This window comes from Gouania willdenowi, chromosome 11 (assembly GCF_900634775.1).
Source record: "Gouania willdenowi chromosome 11, fGouWil2.1, whole genome shotgun sequence".
Lineage (NCBI taxonomy): Eukaryota > Metazoa > Chordata > Actinopteri > Blenniiformes > Gobiesocidae > Gouania > Gouania willdenowi.
Window position 1 is genome coordinate 31,264,101 of NC_041054.1, and position 17,780 is coordinate 31,281,880.

General features: G+C 42.6%; 2 long non-coding RNA genes across 2 annotated transcripts; one reads left to right on the forward strand and one right to left on the reverse strand.

Annotated features, from left to right (window-relative positions):
- Positions 1-1,695: 1,695 nt before the first annotated feature.
- LOC114472387 (uncharacterized) lies at positions 1,696-5,264 on the reverse strand. Its single transcript, XR_003675089.1, has 3 exons — positions 5,147-5,264; positions 2,420-2,544; positions 1,696-1,862 (listed from the first exon to the last, which is right to left on the reverse strand). It is a non-coding gene; the product is annotated as an uncharacterized LOC114472387 (long non-coding RNA).
- On the forward strand, positions 5,069-6,706 carry LOC114472386 (uncharacterized). Its single transcript, XR_003675088.1, has 3 exons — positions 5,069-5,258; positions 6,286-6,348; positions 6,458-6,706. It is a non-coding gene; the product is annotated as an uncharacterized LOC114472386 (long non-coding RNA).
- The last annotated feature ends 11,074 nt before the right edge of the window (positions 6,707-17,780 follow it).

The following is a 17,780-nucleotide window of genomic DNA, read 5'->3' on the forward strand; positions in this document are numbered from 1 at the left end:
AACTTGAAATAGGAACAGCTATTCCAAAAACAAGCACATTTCACTTAAATATGATAATGTTTACAAGAAAATAAGGCTTAAAATCAGAATTTAATGAAAGACAATTTACCTTAAAATAAGAGTTAAAAACAAAACAAACATTTGAGACAAATTTTTCTACACTTTTATTGTGCAAAAATCACACAATGTCAAGACCACAAACCAGAGCAAGAACCAATAGCCAATCTCTAACATTATTGAACAGGAGCCACATTTTAAAAGGAGGGACTTAATGCTGCTGAACTACTTAAACTAAAACTGATGTTTAAACTGTCTTAATCATGAAACTTTCTCCATTCAGCCATAGATTTTTTGTAGGAAGTAGTCATGTCCGTCTCATGGATGGCATCTAACAAAACCTCTGTCTGTAGCACAGACAGGAGGGTAGCAATGCACTTAGGATATGTGAGGTGAAAGGTGTAATAACATCACGCTTTCACTGAGGTCTTCTTTGGGGAAAGTCAGCAGAGGAACTGTTCCAATGACCAGGATGCAGTTTGTCTCACAGACAATCACCACAGGGCTGACCAAGGGTAAGTGTTGGGGTCCTCTGCTGACTAAAACAAACAATTAATTAAATCTTCACCCAAATATATAAGTTTGAACAAAGTACATGATAATAGAAACACTCCTTAACAACTGTGACACACATAAAGACGGAACAGCATCGCCCTCGTCCGACAGAGTAGTGATCGAATCCAAACCGAGCCCGATAGGCATTAAGATATTTGTATCCGAGTCCGACACAATTAAAATCAGGAATGTGGGAACTATATTGTGAGGGGGAGGGGGATGAGGGGGCTCATAAACCCGCTGTTACCTCGTAGCGCAGGAAAATTCAATACTTGTCTAAACTTCACTCAGTCCGTGCGCTTTGGATAAGTCGTTTAAGCGAACGCACAACGAGACACTTTGAAACACAGTTTCACCACATTTCAGTGATACGCGTGCTTCATAGAACCAATAAACCTACCAAAAATAGCTACGTTTGCCCTCTCGTACAACGCAGACTTACGTGTTATATTTTATTTTTGATAAATGGATAAATCACGTGTTTGAAGCTCTGCACGGTTTGAGAAAAGCCTTTGAAGTGAGGTTACAATGTTGCGTTCTGCATCGCCACAGAGTTAACCATTTCAGACAGTACCGGACTGTCACGTTTACTTCGTGTCTGAGAGTTCAGCGAGCTCCACAGAGCGCTCCCTCCCTTAAGTCAGACAGAAGCTGGTCACTTTTTCATGATATTCTAATTATATGACAAGCATGTGTGTGTGTGTGTGTGTGTGTGTGTATATATATTTATTAACCTTACCTTCAAAATGTGAATCAAAGCATCATTTAGGTGTCCCAACGTCTTCGGCAGAGCTACATGCGAAGGGAACATCTGAGCCATAGTGTCTCGCTTGGCTCTGTGGGCTCTCTGGGAACACAAACAAAAATGATATCAAAAGAAAAGAAATACACCAACTATTTATAACACTGTGTTGACAACATGATATACAAATGAAAATATTTCTTATAAGCATTTAGTAAAAGTAAAAGTAAAGTAAAATTCTAACCTACCACTAAAGAGATCCACCTCTTGGGAAGTACTTGTAGAAGGAGTTGACTTCTCTAGGATCACAGTGGAGGAAGACGACGAGGCGACTGAAGAGACTGAAGCAGGGGAGGAGAAAGGTTCATCACTCTCTTCAGTGCACGTCGCCCTGGCTGCTCGGGAATTTTAGGCTTCTAGGTCTTTTTCCTGAAGGGTTTGCACCTTGCTTCTTTTTTGGAGTTGTCACATTCTGAACTCTTTTCAACAACTGCTTCTTCACCATTTCCTAAAATAACAAAACAAACTATTATTACCATTGGTAACAGATTAAAAACATAATTCCTTGTTTCATACTTGTTTCATAGCATTGGGTAGTATTCTACTAGACGCTTAGCCATGGCAGTCAGTTCATGGGAGCCTGGGTACTTAAAATCATCCTCAGACGCTCTTTTCATAGCAATCATGCCTGTTACTGTATTCCTAATGAGTCTACAGAGCAAGTCTTTTGGCATGGTGTAGTCTTTGTCTTGTCCAGCACGCTGCTTTTCAAAGTAAGCACTTCTTAGTTCTAGTTCTGTGTCAGTGTATATGACATACTCTGGACTAATGAGCCAAAGCTTTTTAGTGGTGCCAGAACAATCTTTGTGTTTAGGTTTTGATGAATTGAAGGGTGTTGGAGAGCTGATGTTGCTGTCAGAGGAGGAGGAAAACAAAGGCGTAGATGGGCTGTCTATAACAGAAGTGTCAAGATTTCTGACTCTGCAACATAAACACAACAGACATTTGGCCTCACTTCTAACAGTTAGGGGCAAAACATTTATACAAACAATAAATACAGCTCACCTCCATATCCACATGAACAAGTTGCCAAATGTGTCTTCTTCTTAAAAAGTTTTCTGACCCAGGAAACAGGTCTCGCAAATCCTCCTTAGTGAGGCTGGGCAACATGGCCATCTTCACACCAGCAGCTAATAAAAAACAAATATTTGAATAAATATGGCAGTTATTAAAATTTAAACTAAATATTCCAATCAGCTGTATAAGTGTGCATTACCTCTGTTGATTGAAAAAGCAAAAAGAAGAAGAAGAAAAAATCTGTATATCTGTAGCACACTGACTGAATTAACATTACTGACAAAACCGTAAAAAAGAAAGAAATACCAGCACCACAAATAAAATGTGACAAGGAACAAATTTCAAGGTTAAACACAAATCAATCAGAAGTTGAAGTAGTCTCTCAACTAGTGTTGTGGTGGTCAAGACCGGTCTTGGTCTCGAGACCGAATTTTAAAGGTCTTGGTCTTGTCTCGGACTCTGAAGCATTTTGACTCGGTCTTGTCTCGGACTCGGGATTTTCCGTCAAGACCGTTAGAGACCAGCACTAATTCCTGCTATTTTTAAACTTTTTTATAATGTGATAATAACACAGAGAAGAACGGGATAAAACAATCCTTTATTCATTATTTAATCCACCCTGTATAATGACCACAACCTTCCTTAATGTGACTGAGTGACGTGTGTGACACTCATACGTGTGTGGCTACGGTGTCAGTTTGGACCGCGGAGCGCAAAGGAGAAATGAACTAATCACCGGTAAAAATCCCAGTAAAACTCCAGAAAACAATCACCAGTAATAAATATTATCTCCCTGGTAAAGACAGTAGCTCTAATAACTGGTAAAATGATAAACTGATGATATTACAGTCTGTGAAGGCTGGATAGGGGACGCACTTACTCTGCTTCTGGGTCCTAGTGCCAGCCGAGCGGTGATGCCTGTTCCGTTTACCGTGTTTAATGAGTCTGTGTGTGTTTAATAAGTCTGTGTGTGTTTAATAAGTCTGTGTGTGTTTAATAAGTCCGTGTGTGTCTGTGTGAAAGTCTACATGTTTATGTCTCTGTCCATCCACTCTTTTCATTATATCCATGTCTTTTAAGGCTTTATTACATAATATCAGCTGTAGTCCGGGCCGCCGCCATCTTGGTTTATGTCGTCATTAGCGCGTCATCACCACAGAGTTGCACTAGCCCAGAATAAGTCAAATAACTGTAAAGACGTCTTATATTAGTCTATTTTCGTTTTAAAGTGGTGTTTTTTGTGTCTTTAGACTCTAATTACACTTATGTATATAATATGTTCCCTACAATAAAAACAGGTTCATAATATAATTATTTTTATAGTTTCTGTTTCCACTGTATCAGAATAATAATAATAATTCTCAACAATAACTATTGATTGATTTGTCACATGACTGTTCCAGGGTTTGTTTTATTTAGTTTCACATCTACCTGTAGATCTATGTTTTTTACACTGATGACAACTTGTTTGTAGTTTTATTTCAGAAAGTTTCACTTTTACAGTTACAGTTGGAAACCTTTGTTAATTGAATATTCTAGTTATATTACAGCAACCAAATTAAACTATATCAACTAAGTGAATTAATAAAAAATAACCTGTTTAAAGGATTTTTCAAACTAAATAATGATCTTATGAACTCTGTGACCTGTTAAACCTGAAAAACTCAAAGAATCAGAATCAAGAATCATTATTTCTTGGCAGAAATGCTTTTAAACACTTGCTGTACATTCAGCTGACATAAAAATCTTGTTTTCAAATATGTAGAATAATTGTGAATTTATCAGTAGCAGTAGTAGTTTTAATATTTTAGTTAATTTTTTGCAGGCACCTTTTTTGTCCATCAAATGTATTTAAAATAAACTAAAATTAAAGAGAGAATGTTATTTAACTGTCGAACCTTGTCATAATTTTATTTATTTATAGATTTTTTTAAATTGAAAAAAATAATGTTTATGGTCTTGGTCTCGGCTTGTCTCGGTCTTGGTCTTGACTCGGTCTCGGTGCATTCTGGTCTCGGACAAGTCTTGGCCTCGGATAGTGCGGTCTTGAACACAACACTACTCTCAACACATGCTAAGTGTTAGCTAGTTATCATTTAGCATGTTGCTATAAAAGATAATACACAAATTTGACCTTTTAATACTGAAGCTGATATACTGTCCATCTCTGGATATGTTTCTCTCGCCCCATCTTCATCCATGTTGGATCTTCAAGATGTCCAGCAAACACCAAACTAGAAAGACATCGATATATTTTTTATTTTTGAAAATTAACGACTGTCTTCTTAGATTCACCGCCGAAAAATGGGCGCTACGTAATTTGCGGCCAACGTCGACGGATCTGCGTTGCATTGGAAGATACCAGTTCACTGAGAGGGGGGACCATAAAGTCAATGTCATGTCGCCATATAATCACTACTTTGTTAAATTTTGGTCAAGAACACATAAAAAATGTTAAGATAATAATATGTGACATACAGTCGCATTAACAGCCAATCATACTTCAAACATGTGTGTCAATATTATACCCCCCCATTAGCTAAGAATGTACTTAACTAGCTTTGGGAAACATACATTTACTGAGCCATAGCAACAGACTGCACAGCCGCAGTCCGGACTTTTGGATGTTAAGCGGTATCGACGGGTGCACGGAGGATTACATGGTTTATAATTCATCCTGCCATCACATTAAAAGAAGACACCCGCTATACTTACGTGATAATATCCAGCCAACTGATGAAGAAACAGGAGGTCAGACGCCGGTGGAGGGGCGAGACACAAGTGCACAATCATCGGAGAACAGATCCAGCTTTTGCCGCTGCTGCAAGTAAGTTGTTCCTTCGAAAGCTAGTGTTAGCTTGTTTTGTTGTGTTAATGAAAAGTGGTGCAGTTTGTTTACGAATGTGATTCCGCTGTAGCTGTGGTGTCTTTGGCACACATTCTCTTCATTCCTCTACCTAATTTATGGTCTGTCCTTAACCTGACTTAAAATAATTCTCAAAATCCAAACACATTGTTCCAATAAATGTTTTTTTTTAATAATTTGTTTTTTAAAAAAACAGTAAAAAAAAAAAAAACAGCGAGTGAGGTACGTACGTACGGGAGTAATCTTCTTTTCTTGATTTTTTTATTATTATTATTTTTATTTTATTTTATTTATTTTTTTTAGTCTTGTTTTTTTTTTTTTTTTTTTGCGGCCTGCAAGCTCCTCCCACACAACACACAGGTGGAGACAGGCCTCGTGTTTCTGAGTGAAAAATGACCGAATGTACATTACTCTGGAAACCCTCGCTCACGCAGAAAATCCGAAAATTCGGTCATTTTCACTCTTTTCCTCCTCCAGCCACTCAGAAACACGATGCCTGTCTCCACCTGTGTGTTGTGTGGGAGGAGTTTGCAGGCAAAAGTAAATAAAAAAATAATAATTAAAAAAAAATGTAACCAAAAATAAAAAAAAACAGGACTGAAAAAAAATAAATTACTACGTACCTCACTCGCTTTTTTTTTTTTTTTTTTTTTAATAATTTTTTTTTACTGTTTTTTTTTTTTTTCTTTCTTTAATTACTGGCTCAGTTTTGTTTTTTGTTTTTTAGTGGCCCTAATCCTCTTCCGTACACCCCTTCTTTTAGTTTAAAAAGAAAATATTCTACTTTTCTAAATGTCATATCTTAATTTAGAATATTTAATTTGATGCTATAAACTACTGCAATTTTATTCACTAATGTGTTTATATTTACTGTTGTCACTTTAAAGTAAGATTGCTTTTACTTGAGCACACATTGTTCTGCCTAATGTACCAACTTTATGTAGTTCTTTGTCTGCATGTACCTAATTAGACTTGTTTTTTTCCCAAGAATCTCAGAAGACATGCTACAATGTTTGTGATAAATACCAGGGCCAAGTCTAACATATCACAGGTAACTGCTGTCAGTCGCATTTTGTTGCATTTATATTTTTTAACATGACACAACCTGATAACAAATATATAAATATATATATATTTTTTTTTTATTATGCATGTTTCAGAAATCTGTGAACACCATTTTTGCTGGAGAACAACAGTACCAGTCTTCTCTAATGGACCGCCTCAAGAAGCAGATGAAAGACGTGAAAGAAACATTCTGGAAATGACTCCTCAAGTCAGCTGGAAAGGGTTGGCCTGGATGTATTTGACCGGTTTGTTGATCCATTTGCTGAGGTGGCAACAACCTTTCGACAGGACAGTATCATGAAGAAACAGTTTGATTCTTTGGAAGCAGAGGGAATTCCTGTTGCTCAAATCCTATGCAGTAAAAAAGGTGCAGACTACTCTATCAAGAGCAAGCTGTTTTACTATGTGCCGTTAGTTAAAAGTCTGGAGCAGTTTCTCTCACATCCCAGGATTTGGTCAATGGTTGAGGTGGGCCCTAAAAAGTGCAATGAAGGATTTGTTTATGACATTGTTGATGGTGAACTTTTCAAGTCACACCCCATATTTTCTACCAAACCAGATGCACTGCAGATAATTCTGTACACTGATGAAATAGAGATTATCAATCCTGTGCTTCAAAAAACAAACTACTAATGGTGTACTACACATTAGGAAATATAAACCCAAAATACAGATCAAAACTGGCTGCCATCAGGCTACTTGCCATGGCAAAATATGCAGATCTTCGACAGCCTGGGGTGGACCCCATATTGAACAGAATTAAGGAGGACTTGGACAAGTTGGCCAATGGTGTTGAAATTCACACGCTTTGCCTTCAGTAAGTGCAGACACTACGAGTGTTACCTTCAGGACATGCAGTCCCAATTCAGTGAGGATGCATTTATGAAAAGAACTTTGGAGAGGCATGTGAGACGTATGGAATTAACAGAAGGAGTAAGTTAGTGGAATTTCCCAATTTTGATATCATCCAACAAACACCACAGGACATTATGCATGTGATCCTGGAGGGCATCGCCCCACTTGAAGTAAAATGTGTTTTGAATCATCTCATTCAATCAGGACAGGTGGATCTGGACTCAGTGAATTCTGGTATACTTGGTTTTCCCTACTCCCCTCTAGATGTAAGGGATCGACCCACACCAATATCTGTTAACACATTAATGTCCAATGACAACAAGCTGAAACAGTCATCAGGTCAAATGCTTGTGATGTTGCAGATTCTGCCATTTATTTTGCCAAGCTTGAATGTAAATGAAGAGGGTCGACTGATACTGGAGCTGATAGACATTGTACAGATTGCATTTGTCCCAGTTCTTTCAACTGCGACCATCTCAAAGTTAAAAGCACTGATTGAAAATCATTTGAAACGTTGGAAAGCGCTCTTTCCTGACCACAATGTAACACCTAAGCAACATTACATGATTCATTTACCATCACAGATACGATCACTTGGTCCAACGGTTAGACACATGTTCATGTGTTTTGAGTCAAAACATGTCTTCTTCAAGCAAAAGGCCACAAAACAAATACCTGCAAGTCTTTGATCACTCAAAACCAAATATATGAAAGCTGTCAAAATGTTGATCTTTCTGTGAACCCTGTTTTCTCAAATGACCGTGATTTGGGACCAGTGTCTGAGGTTGGCAATATGCAAATTCTCACTGAAAAGTTGAGACTATCCTTGGGTCTCAGTGAAGTACAGCATGAGGTGTCAGTGAAATGGACTGCCATTAACGGTAACAAATATATAAACAAAAGTCTTTGGTCCTAGCTAATGTACATAACCCACAGTTCCCACAGTTTGCAAAGATCAAAAACATCTTTGTTGTCAATTCTACATGTGTGTGTTTTGTCAGACTGTGTGCTTTGACAGACAGCACATGTGTTATCAGGTTGAAGTGCCACATAATGATCAGGACACTGAGGTAGTGGAGGTGGAGAAGTTGGTGGATTACATGTCTTATTACATTCTAAACAATGGAAATCAAACTTATGTTCTAGTGAAATACTATCTGACAGATGTTATGGAACTGCACTGCAACTCAACGGTTTCTTTCCATATAAATGTGGCTGGCTGTAACAACTATTAATGATGTCTAAACATGCTCGGCTGGTGATAATAATGTAATGATGAATGTTGGAGCATGTAAGAACAGTTTTAATCATATGCCATGTGCATTAAACACATTGCTTGGAGAGAATCTATATGACAGTTGTGTCTTTTGTTTTGATACTTGTATTTTTCCATTTGTATTATTACTAGATTATGCAAAATTTTAAAATAAGAACATTTTACTTATGAAACTCCAGGTGCGGTCCTTTGATTATTTGTCAAACATCTTAAAATGTGTAAAATGCTTGATTTAAGCCTTAATGTACTCATTACTAGCTTTTAATACTCAACAAGACTATTCAACCTTACAAGATAATTAAGTAATAATTATCTTAAAACTAGCAAAATTATCTTGCCTGACAAATTCATTTTGAGCAAAAATAACTTGTCAGCCAAAAACAAGAAATTTTTGCCTTAATTTAGGAAATTATATCTTGCTTAGATTTCACTTTTTCCAGTGCTTGAATTTATAGATATACTAGTACAGTGCCCATCGGAAGTATGCATTCATGTGGGAGCATAAGGGGTATTTTTGCGGGTGCAAATTTCCTGGTTTAATTCTATGAGACAAGTGCATGATAAATGTGTCTGTTGTTTTTTTTATTTTTTTTTACTCACTTTTATATTTTTTTGTTTGGTGTATTTTTCTGTAATGTGTGTTTTTTGGAGTCATGTGTATTTTTGTACCTTTCTGTTGTGTTTTTGTGCATTTTTTGTATAATTATTGTTTTTGTTGTCATTGTAGTGTGATTCAGGAGTCATTTTGTGTAAATATTTAGTTTTGTGTATTTTTTGTATAAATATTTAGTTTTGTGTATTTTGAGTCATTTTCATGTTTTTGTTGTCGTTTGGTGTATTGTTCTGTAATATGTGTTTTTTGGAGTCATTCTGTGTGTTTTTGGAGCATTTTTGTGCAGTTCTGTGTTTTAGTGTACTTCCTGTATAAATATTTTTTAGTTTTTTGTTTTACATTTTTTACATTTGTGCATTTTTTTGTATATTCATTGTTTTGCCTTAAGTAGTGTGATTTGGAGTCATTTTGTATCTTTTTTTAGTGTAGTTTGTTGCATTTCTGTTGTCTTTTGTTAGAGTTAGAGTTGAATTTATTTGTCATTGCACATGTTACAGAGCAACAAAATTACATTTCAGTTTCATCCCGTCAAAGAAAAACATGAAAAGACAATCATAACATGGGAGCACAGGAGCGGGAGAACTGTGGTTCGCCACAAGGGCAGCGCCCCTTATTTAGATGAGAAATGGGATAACAACAATGGGGAGGAAGAAGAGATTAAAAAAAAAAAACAGGCAAAAACCAAACTAGGCCCTTGTAGAGAGGGGCGGAGTTTGGGATCATGAAAAAACTCTTCAGCAACATTTCGACAGAAACCAACAAACACAACATTCAATTCAATACAACAGCACGTTAGCACAGGGGATGGGTCTTTAGGATGGGTAGTTTGCAGGTCAGCCACAGTGTGGCACTGCCCTTACGGCATGCCTCCTACTGCCCAACCGCTGAGAAGGAGGAGGGGGTGGAGCCAGAGGAGACAGTGACAAAGACAGGATATGTAGTGATGTAGGAGGAGTGAAAGTGTTTGTTGAGATAAGCCCGTTTACTCAGACTCTGCTGCTGACTCTCACATAGAGATGACCTTGAGAGTTCGTTGGCAGAGCCGGGTCCAGGTGTACATGAAAAGTGAGGGTGAGGTCAGAACAGACCACAGGTGGAGAACCATTGCCTCAGATTTGGAGGTGCTGATCCTCATCCCGGCCGCTTCACACTCGGCTGCAATCCACCCCAGTGCACACTGAAGATCCCGATTTGATGAACCCAACAGAACAACATCATCTGCAAGCAGCAGAGATGAAATCCTGAGGTTCCCAAATCGGGCTCCCTCCGGTTCCTGGCTGCACCTAGAAATTCTGTCCATAAAAATGATGAACAGAACCGGTGACAAAGGGCAGCCCTGGCAGAGACCAACATGCACTGGGAACAGGTCAAACTTACTGCCGGCAATGCGAACCAGGCTCCTGCTGCGGTCATACGGGGAACGGACAGCCCTTAGCAAAGGGCCCCGGACCCCATACTCCCGGAGCAACCCCCACAAGGCACCACGAGGGACACGATCGAACGCCTTCTCCAGATCCACAAAACACATGTGGACTGGTTGGGTGAAATCCCACAAACCCTTGAGCACCCGATGAAGGGTATAGAGCTGGTCCAGTGTGCCGCGACCGGGACGAAAACCGCATTGTTCCTCCTGAATCTGAGGTTCGACTATCGGCCAGATCCTCCTCTCCAGCATCCTGGAGTAGACCTTGCCGGGGAGGCGGAGGAGTGTGATCCCTCTGTAGTTGGAGCTGCCAATCCAGAAGCACTGTCCCCAACTGCCACGCGATGTTGCAGAGATGTGTCAACCAAGACAGTCCTACAACATCCAGAGACTTAAGGTACTCAGGACGAGTCTCATCCACCCCTGGAGCCCTGCCCCCGAGGAGCTTTCCAACCACCTCGGTGACTTCAGCAGGGGTGATGGGCGAGTCTGCCTCTGAGTCTCCAGCCTCTGCTTTCTCATCGGAAAACGTGGCAGTGGGATTGAGGAGACCCTCGAAGTACTCCTTCCACCGCCCGACAACATCCCCAGTTGAAGTCAGCAGCTCCCCCTGAACTCCTCCCAGACCCGAGTTTTTTTCCTCAGCGACCGCGCGGGCTGCAGCATGCTTGGCCTGCCGGTACCTCTTGGCTGCCTCCGGAGTCCTACCAGCCAAAAAGGCCAGGTAGGTCTCCTTCTTCAGCTTGACGGCATCCCTTACTTCCGGGCGCCACCACCGAGTTTGGGGATTGCCGCCACGACAGGCACCAGAGACTTTACGGCCACTGCTGCGAATGGCCGCATCGACAATGGAGGAGGAGAACATGGTCCACTCGGACTCCATGTCTCCCACCTCCCTCGGGATCTGGGAGAAGCTCATCCGGAGGTGGGAGTTAAAGACCCCACTGACAGAGGGATCCACCAGATGTTCCCAACAGACCCTCACCACATGTTTGGGCCTGCCAGGTCTGACCGGCTTCCTCCCCTGCCACCGAATCCAGCTCACCACCAGGTGGTGATCAGTTGACAGCTCAGCCCCTCTCTTCACTCGAGTGCCCGAGACACGCGGCCAGAGATCAGATGATACAACTACAAAGTCGATCATCAACCTCCGGCCTAGATTGTCCTGGTGCCACGTGCACTTATGGACACCCTTGTGCTCAAACATGGTGTTCGTTATGGACAAACTGTAACAAGCACAGAAGTTCAATAACAAAACACCACTCGGGTTCAGATCGGGGAGGCCGTTTTTCCCAATCACCCATTTCCAGGTCTTACTGTCGCAGCCCACGTGGGCTTTGAAGTCCCCCAGTAGAACAATGGAGTCCCCAGTCGGGACACCGTCTAGCACCCTTCCCAGGGACTCCAAGAAGGCCGGGTACTCTGCGCCAATGTTGGGCCCGTAGGCCGAGACAACGGTGAGAGACCTGTCCCCAACCCGAAGGCGACCCTCTCGTTCACTGGGGTAAACTCCAACACGTGGTGGCTGAGCTGGAGGGCAATAAGCAAGCCCATTCCAGCCCGCCGCCTCTCCCCACGGGCAACGCCAGAGAAGTGGAGCGTCCAGCCTCTCTCCAAAAGTTGGGATCCAGAGCCCAAGCTGTGCGTGGAGGTGAACCCGACTATATCTACCCAGTACCTCTCAACCTCCCGCACAAGCTCAGGATCCTTCCCCCCCAGCGAGGTGACGTTCCATGTCCCAACAGCCAGAAGCTGTGGACGCGGACCGGGCCGCCGTGGCACCCCCCCTCGACCGCCACTCAGTCCTCTCTGCACCCGACCCCTACGGATCCCTCTGCGGGTGGTGGGTCCACAGGAGGAGCAGAAGATCCGATATCATAAATTCCCATATCTGGTGGTGAACGTCTTCCACGTCCTCGGGACTTGTGAAGTCTCCCATTCCCCGTCCTTCTAGTAGAGAGATTTGACCAAAAGCGAAGAAAGACCAGATCATCAATTCCAAGATTAGATTCAGGTCGGGATGCTGATAGAGGCTCCTGTTAGATTTGAACAAGACAAAAGAGCAGCAAGCAGGGAAAATGAGGGAGAGGGAAAAAATAGCATCCATCTCCTCAGAGTTTAGTGTTTTTAGTGGGCATTGCCCGACAGTGCAGCGTACTTATGGCTTGGCACACACACCTGCTCTGCACTTCTTACTTGGTGGATGCAGCGGCGTGGCTCACTGACGTAAGGCTGCAGTGAATTGTGCTGTGCAAGTTTCTCCAGCACCTGCTGGGAATTCTGGACTGCTCCAAAGGTGAGCATTGTTTCCGCCTCCTCCTCTGATCACTGGTACACTCGGACGCTCATTTTGCGTGGTATGTCTGCAGCACGGAGCGCATCAGAATGCTGATGGTGTGGCGGGCTCCCTGCTCCTGTCTGGCTCGGCACGAGTTTATCATCGCTTCTGAGGAAGGCTTGCTTGTTCACTGGCGGCTGCTCCTGTGTTAAATTAAGTTTTGTTTGACTGGCTTTGTTTTATCTAGCTCTCTGTGCAGCTGTGAGCTGCTATCATCGCGGCTCCTGACTCCTCCCACTTCAGCTTTCCGTCTGTAAGTATGAATTCCATGTATGAAATAATGGCCAAAGGGGTGGAATTTCATTTTAAACTTTTTGTCTTCAGGCTCAAAGCCACGGTGTGCAGCCTATTAAAACCGGCTGCCACTCCCTTCAGACCTGCTGTTTAGTTTTGCTATATTGGTGCTGCTGGAATTGAACTACTCTCTAGGATTCTGTTTTATCAGCTCCACGAGATTGGCTGCTTTTAATACCGATGTATTTATGGTGGTTCTAACCCACTCTTGGTTCCGTTTTTATTAATGTTGTGGTGTGGTTTGTTTTATGCCCTGTCCTCACTGTCTGTCCAGAGATCAGCCCATGTCACCCTGCTGTGAGGCTGAGCTGCTCCCTCCAGCATGCAACAAGCTAAGGGTTACATTGTCATTGTCTGTGTGTCTTAACTGTATGGTTGTTTATAGTTTAGTGCTTAGTCTATTTAGGTAATTGGATTGTTGGTTTTTTGATTTTTGCTTAGTTCTCTGTATAACTGTATTTCTTCTTTTTTTCCATTTGATGATTATTTTCCTATTGCTGTAGTTATTTACTGTTGTTCTTTTGTGCCTGACAGGAGCTGTGGGCTTTTGGGGCGCAGCAGCCAGAACCCCTGGTGGCGGTGTCTCCCTTTTCTGTGCAGTCCTACTCACGTTTGGTGTCCTTGGTTTGGTGTGTCACGTGGTGTTTTAGGTTGAACCCTTCTCAGCTGGCTGCCTCGGTGAGACCAAACCCCTGCTCCCTGTACAGTTACTCCATTTTGTTCTTCCCCAGCAATAGCTAATTCACTGGTTTTAATGATTGATTGCCTACGGGGCAATCAATCATTGATCTACATCAACTGGGTGTGGAAACCATGATGGATGACATTATAGTATGGCAGTCCATCAAAGAGGAGCACAACGCCCGGCTGAGACAAGTGCTGGACACAAGTAATGTCAACCTGAAACTTAATAGAAAGAAATGTGAATTTGGAGCAAGCACATTGACTTTTGTGGGTGACATTGTTTCAGCAGAAGGAATGCAGCCGGACCCCAGAAAAATCTCAGCAATAGTGAATATGGAGCGGCCCAGGAATAAAGAACAGGTCACATACCTGGCAAAGTTTGTTCCAATGCTCTCCACCCAATCAGCACCACTCAGATGGCTTCTAGAACAGAGCAATGAGTGGGTGTGGTCACACGAGCCGGAGGAAAGTTTCCTGGCCCCGAAAACACTTGTTACAGAGGAACCAGTACTGAAGTTCTTTGACCCAAAGAAGAGAGTTAGAATTTCAGCTGATGGTTGGTCTCCCTCCTGGGCCCACAGCACGGTGTTGGCCCGGACCCAGCTCCTATACCACGGTGTACGAGCTGAGAAACTCCAGCGACCCAGCTGCTGTTCAGAGGCGACGCTGTCCCCGACGTCTTGGACACTCCGGAACACGCTGTCCTGTATCCCTGCTAGCACCTGTGTTTGCGTCTGTTCCTCCCGGGGGGATTTTATTCCAGGTACTTCCTGGTCCCCAAACGAGGGAAGACCGGGATCTATCCTATCCTGGATTTACGAGACCTGAACAGGGGTCTTAGGAATTATGCTTTCAGGATGCTCACGCATTCCTCCCTCCTACATCTGGTACATCAGAGGGACTGGTTCACGTCTGCCGACCTCAAAGACACGTATTTCCACATCCTGATTTATCCTCCTCAGAGCAAGTTCCTACGGTTTGCTTTCCAGAGGATATGCTACGAATACTGCATACCGTTCGGCCTCTCTCTGAGCCCGAGGGTCTTTGTACGTATGCGGCAATCGCACCGCTAAGGAGGCGGGGCATTTGCTTGGCCAAGTATATGGACAATTGACTGCTTCTGGCCCAGTCGGAGGCAGAGGCCAGGACGCATACGCGCATCCTGCTGTATCACCTGTCCAATTTTGGATTCATGGTGAACGATGAGAAAAGCAAGTTATCCTCTTCCCATGAGATAGTTTTCCTGGGACCGTCCCTGCGCTCTGTGCCTTTATCTCTTTGGTTTCTCTGGTTGATGGCTATGTCGTGATGGACGAAGGGTTTTGGTTACTCCAGGGTGCAGCGCAGCTCTGCTTCACTGGCGGATGGAGTGCCCATGGGTGCTGTCACAGACAGGAAGGTGATCTCCACCACCGACAGCCTGTCAGGATGGGATGGAGTTCACGAGGGCAGATCTGTGAGGGGCATCATGTCATGAGGACGGAAAACACCAGGGCCGTGGCATATCAACCGGCAGGGCGGACTGCGCTCCCATCGGTTGCTTTTGCTGGTACGCAGACTGATCCTGTGGAGTGTGGGATGTCTCTTTTCCCTGAGGGCAACGCACATATCGGGGATCATGAACGTGGGCAGGGACCTGCTTTCCAGGGGCACGTTGATTTAAGGGAAATGAATGTTGCACCCCGACGTGGTGCGACACTTATGGGGCTGTTATGGACGAGCTGAGGTGGACCTGTATGGGGGAGAGGAAAATGAGCAGTGTGCGATGTTTTTCTTCCTGCACAGCACGGGTGCTCCCCTCGGCATAGACGCAGTACTAAGAATGACGCGCACCTGTTCGTCCCCTCCTCTTATAGGAGGTGGGAGGTTCTCCTATCAAACTGATGCGTTTCACCGGCCAATCAGGATTGGCAAAGTGAAATAGGTATTCTGAGGAATGTAGCAGAGGAGACATCCCATAGTGAGACATCTCACTCATATTACTTATAAAACCGGGGTGCCAAAAATAACCTATATTTACCATAGAAATTTGCAATGTTTGTGTGCACTACCAAACATTCAACATAACGTAAGCTTGTTATTAGCCGGACACATCCATATGGATCTATGATTCCTAATTCCTTTATCTTTCTTTTGTATATATCGTTTTCTGATGCTGCGATGATATTACGTGAAGAGTAGTTTTGCGGCTGACGACTGACAACTTGCATTAAGTCACTGACAAACGTATTTTGTCAAAATGGCACGTGGCTAGGGGTCACGTGACTGGGAGATCCCTATAGAATATATTAGAAGAAAACGGTAAAAAGGAAATAATTCGATTTCAGTGGAAAGTTGGGAGGTAATCCATCAGTTACCATATATTACACCAGGGTCCAACATGTGGCGTGAATTTTGTTGAAAAAACGTGGTGAGATTCTTTCTCACACCTGTTCAGAATTGTCACCGGGGAGGGGGCGACACATGTTGGACACTCTGTGGGGTAAATGGGGAAAATCACTCTTTTGGAGTTGTCAGATAATCAGGAGTTACATCTCCATATAAATAACATATTCAGATCAAACATCCCCCTTACATGTGAAACCCTGTACCTTGGTGATATAGCTTTCTGTTATTGGTGAAAAAATTCATTCAATTCAACTTTATTTATATAGCGCAAAATACAAAGTCATCTCAAAGCGCTGAACAAAGTCCATAGTAAAAAGAAAGAACCTAACAAGACCTATATAAACAAGCATTTAGCGACAGTCGGAAGAAACAACTCCCTCTTTTTTTATAGGAAGAAATCTCCAGCGGAACCAGGTTCAGAGGTGGCAGCCATCTGCTTCGACTGGTTAGGGTTAGTGAAGAGAAGGGAAAACAGAATAGGACAGAAGGATAGACCATCCTAGTGTTCCAAACTAGTTGAGCCGTGAACCATTGGTCAGGAACCACCAGCTCCAGCATCTAGACACCTGAAACAGAGAACAGAGTCCTCGGAGGGCAAGGAGAAGACACAGACTGCAGGAAAAACATGATACACTCGTTCCTAGTGGTTAGGTTAATATTAATTTCCGCCATGCTCTGAAATGCTACCACTACAGACGAGGTTTCGTCTTGTACTGGGCGCATGTAGTGATCTCAGCGATCACTACAGAGGGGGACCTGTTCCATTTTAAATTATCGCAATTATATGATGTATGCTTTAGTAAATAAGTGCTGTAGGTTTTGAATGTAACCATCTCTCGCAATGGTCTGAGGTGTTTACCATTGCGTGTAATGGTTTGTCATTGTGACCAAAACAATGAGACCAAGTCCGTTTTAGGTTATTGTTATTATACAGTATACACTTTAGCAAATAAGAAGGTTTTAAGGGGTTCCAAAGGGGAGGAGCCTGGTAGCTGAATGCTCTGCCTCCTGTTCTACTTCGAGACACTTTGGGAACTTCAGGATACCAGCAGACTGAGAGCGGAGTGTTCTGCCCGGACGATAGGGCACTAACAGGTCTCTAAGATACACAGGAGCTTGATCATGTAGAGCTTTGTATGCTAACAGGAGGATTTTAAACTCTATTCTAGATTTTACAGGAAGCCAATGAAGGGAAGCCAATACTGGAGAAATATGCTCTCTCCAGTGACGTGCAGTCAGGGTAGGCAAAGTTGGCAGTGCCTACCCAAGGGTGAATTGATATTTTGATTATTTGTTTTAATTATAATATAATTAGAAATTACTTATTTTTCAATTTCCAAAAGCCTATAGAGTACCTAGGTACCTATAAAGTACCTATAAATTTGAAAGTGTCAGCATTTTGTGCTTTTCATATCCCAAATTGCTAAGCATTGCTATTTCCTAACCGCTGTAAGGCAGGAGGAGGCCACACCCCTTCTCAAAAGCACTTTGCTGCTCTGCCTCTGTTCCCATAGCGTGTTTTTATGTTTGCACATGTGCAGTCAGTT